This window comes from Salvelinus sp. IW2-2015, unplaced genomic scaffold, assembly GCF_002910315.2.
Source record: "Salvelinus sp. IW2-2015 unplaced genomic scaffold, ASM291031v2 Un_scaffold4151, whole genome shotgun sequence".
In the NCBI taxonomy this organism is placed as follows: domain Eukaryota; kingdom Metazoa; phylum Chordata; class Actinopteri; order Salmoniformes; family Salmonidae; genus Salvelinus; species Salvelinus sp. IW2-2015.
In genome coordinates this window covers 47,493-53,046 of record NW_019945423.1, presented here as the reverse complement: position 1 = coordinate 53,046, position 5,554 = coordinate 47,493, and positions in this window count along the sequence as shown.

The following is a 5,554-nucleotide window of genomic DNA, read 5'->3' as shown; positions in this document are numbered from 1 at the left end:
TCGCTGTTTGTGTGTGATGCCATTTACTAGTCAGTTTGTCCTACCTGTAGACGCTCGCTGTGATGCCATTTTACTAGTCAGTTTTGTCTCACCTTGTAGACGCTCGCTGTGATTTGCATATTTACTAGTCAGTTGTCTCACCTAGTAGACGGCTCGCTTGGGTTGGTTATGCCATACTAGTCAGTGTCTCACCTGAGACGCTTCGCTGTTGATGCCATTTTACTAGTCATGTCTCACCTGTAGGACGCACGCTGTGATGCCAGTTTACTAGTCAGTGTCTCACCTGTAGACGTACGCTGTGATGCCATTTACTTAGTCAGTTGTCTCACCTTGTAGACGCACGCTGTGAGCCATATATAGCAGTGTCTACTTAGACGCTCGCTGTGATGTCATTTACTAGTCAGATGTCTCACCTGTAGAGCTCAACGCTTTGATCCATTTAACAGCAGTTGTCTCACCTTAGACGCTCACTGTATGCCATTACTAGTCAGTGTCCTCACCTGTAGACGCTCCTGATGCCATTACTAGTCAGCTTTGTCTCACCTGTGAGTACCTAGTGATGCCATTAAACTAGTCAGTGTTCTCACCTGTACGTAACGTGTTGATTCCATTTACTATCAGTGCCATGAACGCCTCGCTTGTGATGCCATTACTAGTCAGTCGTCTTCACCTCTGTGACGTACGCTGTATTGCCCATTAACTAGTCAAGTTCCTTACCTGTTAGACGCTCGCTTTGTGATGTCATACTAGTCAGGTTCACCTGTAGACGTCACGTTTGATCCAATTTAACAGTCGTCTCAACCTGTAAGCCGCTCGCTGTGATGTCATTCTTACTAGTCAGTGTTCTCACCTGTACAACCGACCGCTTATTTGATGCCCAATTTTATATCCATTACAGTGTTCTCACCTGTGACGCTCCGGCCGAATGCCCATTTAATCTTAGTCAGTGTCTCACCTGAGCACGTACCTGTTGATGCCAATTACTAGTCGGTCCATGTAGTAACGCTACCGCTCGCTGTGATTGCCATTTACTAGTCAGTGTCTCACCTGTAGACGTAACGCTGTGATGCCATTACTAGTCAGGTCTCACCTGTAGACGTCGCTGTGATGCCATTTACTAGTCAGTGTCTTCACCTGAGACGTACGCTGTGATGCCAGTTTACTAGTCAGGTCTCACCTGTAGACGCTCGCTGTGATGCCATTTACTATGTCAGTGTCTCACCTGTAGACGTACGCTCTGTAATGCCATTTTCACTATCAGTGTCTCACCTGTAGACGCTCGCTTGTAATCCCATTTACTTAGTCAGGTCTCACCTGTAGACGTTACGCTGTGATGCCATTTACTAGTCAGTGTCTCACCTGTAGACGCACGCTTGTGATGCCATTTACTAGTCAGTGTCTCACCTGTAGCGCACGCTGTGATGCCATTTATTAGTCAGTGTCTCACCTGTAGACGCTCGCATGTGATGCCATTTTACTATCAGTGTCTCCCTGTAGACGCTCGCCTGTAATTGCCATTTTACTAGTCAGTTGTCTTCACCTGTTAGACGTACGCAATATTGCCATTTACTAGTCAGTGTCTCACCTGTAGACGCTCGCTGTGATGCCATTTACTAGTCAGTTCTCACCTGTATACGCTCGCTGGATGCCATTACTAGTCAGTTCTTTGACCGTAGACGCTCGCTGTTGATGCCATTTACTAGTCAGTGTCTCACCTGTAGGACGCTCGCTTGATGCCATTTACTAGTTCAGTGTCTCTCAACCTGTAGACGCTCGCTGTGATGCCATTACTAGGTCAGTGTCCCACCTGTAACGCCGCGTTAGATGCCAAAATATTACTAGTCAGTGTCTCACCTGTAGACGTACGCTTATAATGCCATTACTAGTCAGTGTCTTCTCACCTGTAGACGCTCCTGTGAGCCATTACTAGTCAGTGTCTCACCTCGTAGACGCTTCGCTTTGATGCCATACTAGTCATGTGTCTTCACCTGTCGTACGCCTTGTGATGCCATTTACTAGTCAGTGTCTCACCTGGTAGACGCACGCTGTAATGCCCATTTACTAGTCAGTTGTCTCACCTGTTAGACGCTTTCACTGTATTGCCATTTACTATCAGTTGTTCTCACCTTGTGAACGCTCGCTGTGATGCCATTTACTAGTCAGTGTCTCACCTGTAGACGCTCGCTGTGATGCCATTACTAGTCAGTGTCTCACCTTGTAGACGCTTCGCTGTAATGCCATTACTGAGTCATGTTCACCTGTAGACGCTCGCTGTGATGCCATTACTAGTCAGTGTCTTACCTGTAGACGCTCCTGTGATGCCTGCCATACTAGTCAGTTGTCTCAACGCTGGAGACGCCGCTGTGCATGCCATTTACTAGTCAGTTTCTCACCTGTAGACGCTCGCTGGATGCCATTTGACTGAGTCAGTTGTCTCACCTGTAGACGCTCGCTTGATTGATGCCAGATTATAGTCAGTGTTTACCTGTAGACGCTCGCTTGATGCCATTACTAGTCAGTGTCTCACCTGTTAAGACGCTCGCGTGATGCCATTACTAGTCAGTGGTCTCACCTGTAAGATGCTCGCTGTATCCATTTACTAGTCAGTTGTCTCACCTGTAGACGCTCCTGTGATCCATACATCATGTCTCACCTGTAGACGTACGCTAGACTAATGCCCATTTACTAGTCAGTGTCTCACCTGGTAAGACGCTCGCTGTGGATGCCATTACTAGTCAGTGTTTCACCTGTAGACGGCTCGCTGTGATTGCCATTTACTAGTCAGTTCTCAGCCCTGTAGACGTACGCAATGTGATGCCATTTATAGTCATTTCTCACCTGAGACGTAGCGCGGTGATGCCATTATACTAGTCAGTGTCTCACCTGTAGACGTACCGCTATAATTATCATTACTTCATGTGGTCTCACCTGTAGACGCTCGCTGTGATGTCGATTTACTAGTCAGTGTTCTCACCTGTGACGCTCGCTGTTGATGCCATTTACTAGTCAGTGTCGTCAGCTGTAGACGTACGCTATAATATCATTTACTAGTCAGTGTCTTCAACCTGTTAGCGCTCGCTGTGATGCCATTATAGTCAGTGTCTCACCTGTAGACGTACGCTATATTATCATCTTACTAGTCGAGTTCTCATCCTGTAGACGCTACGCTGTAATGCCATTTAGCTTTAGTCAGTGTCTCACCTGTAGAACGCACGCTGTTGATGCCATTTACTAGTAGTGTCCTCACTCTGTAGACGCGCTGCTGATTTGTCATTACTAGTCGTGTCTCACCTGTTAGACGCACGCTGTATGCCATTTTACTAGTTCAGTGTCTCACCTGTAGACGGCTCGCTGTGATGCCATTTACTAGTCAGTGTCTCACCTGTAGACGCCCGCTGTTGATGCCATTTACTTAGCAGTGTCTCACCTGTAGACGTTACGCTGTGATGCCATTTACTAGTCAGTGTCTCACTCTGTAGACGCTCGCTGTTGATGGCCATTTACTAGTCAGTGTCTCACCTGTAGACGTACGCCTGCTTGATGCCCATATTACTAGTCACACCCGCCCCCGAGCGAGAGTGTGTCTCACCTGGTTTAGACGCTCGCGTGTAATGGCCATTACTAGTCGAGTGTCTCACCTGTAGACGTACCGGTGACCATACTAGTACATGCTCACCTGAGACGCTCCGTTCTCCTGTGATGCCATTTACTAGTCAGTTGTCTCTCACCTGTAAGACGCACGCTGTTGATGCCATTTACATAGTCAGTGTCACCTGTAGAGCGTCGCTTGATGCCATTTACTAGTCAGTGTGTCTCACCTGTAACGTACGCTGTAATCCATTAACTAATCATGATGAGAGTAGTGAATTACATGCTATAATTGCCATTTACTAATCAGTTTGTGGGAGTTAGTGAATACATGCACTGATAGTTCCAGCAAATCATTTCATACATCTTGCTGAGCTCGGTTGTTGTAGTTGAACTAAATTCCAGACTTTGGTAATATTTTGGCAAGGTAGTCATACTCTTTTGCGGAAACTGGAACTACACACACGGGTTCTTCTGAAAGAAAGAAAAATACAAATATGGATAAATAACCTGATAGCCCGGGCTTCCAGACCGCCTGTTGTCCTCTGGCCTCAGACCGCCGTGAATGGTCCTTCTTTGGGCCCAAGACCATGCCTGGGTTGTCCTCTGTTGGCCCAGACTGCCTGGTGGTGGCCTTTCTGGGCGTGCAGAGACCGCCTGGCTGGTCCTCAGACCGCCGGTTGTCCTTTCTGTTTGGGCCTCAGACCTGCCTGGTTGTCCTTTCTGTTTGGGCCTCAGACCTGCCTGAATGTCCTTTCTGTTTGGGCCCCAGACCTGCCTGGTTGTCCTTTCTGTTTGGGCCTCAGACCTGCCTGGTTGTCTTTTCTGTTTGGGCCTCAGACCTGCCTGGTTGTCCTTTCTGTTTGGGCCTTTGACCTGCCTGAATGTCCTTTCTGTTTGGGCCTCAGACCTGCCTGATTGTCCTTTCTGTTTGCGCCCCAGACCTGCCTGATTCTCACTTCAAACTGTTTTTATGTGTAATAGGCTAAATTACACATTCTGTTAACATCTGACTCCAGAGTGAACTGTTCTTGCAATTTGTAGTCTATAACATCTCAGATTTAGATATGATAATTTATCAGGAAGAAGGTGTAGTGAACTACACTTTCAAAGTAATTTTAGTTAAGTAAACTATGCTGAACAAAAATCTAAGCACAAAATGTGACAATTTCATAGTTTTTACTGAGTTACAGTTCATATAAGGAAATCAGTCAATGTAAATAAATTAATTAGGCCCTAATCTATGGATTTCACATCTGGGAATACAGATATGCTTCTGTTTTTCACAGATACCTTAAAACAAAAAGTAGAAGCATGGATCAGAAAACCAGTCAGTGTTTGTGTATTAATGTGTGTTTGTGTATTTATGTGTGTTTGTGTATTTTTGTATTTATGTGTGTATGTGTATTTATGTGTATTTGTGTGTGTGTGTGTTTTAACAGCTTCTAAGAGAGACTGCATTGAGCGCTTCGGACAGCGAAGCATTGAGCGGATCAACTCTGACAACGACGTCATCTGTACCACTGAATACTCCCGCATCGTACCCCTGGAGAATGGAGAGGTACAGTGGTGTGTGTATGTGTGTGTGTGTACATACAGCATGTGTGCATATTACAGCGTCTGTGTGTCTGTGTGTCGTTGTGTTTGAGTGTTACAGCTTCTGTGTGTGAGTGTTACAGTGTGTGTGTGTGTGTGTGTGTCCCTCTGTCATGCTGATTGAGTTTGAATAACAGACTGGAAGCTTCAAAAGGAGGGTGGTGCTTGGAATCATTGTTCTTCCTCTGTCAACCATGGTTACCTGCAAGGAAACACGTGCCGTTATCATTGCTTTGCACAAAAAGGGCTTCACAGGCAAGGATATTGCTACCAGTAAGATTGCGCCTAAATCAACGATTTATCGGATCATCAAGAACTTCAAGGAGAGCGGTTCAATTGTTGTGAAGAAGCCTTCAGGGCGCCCAAGAAA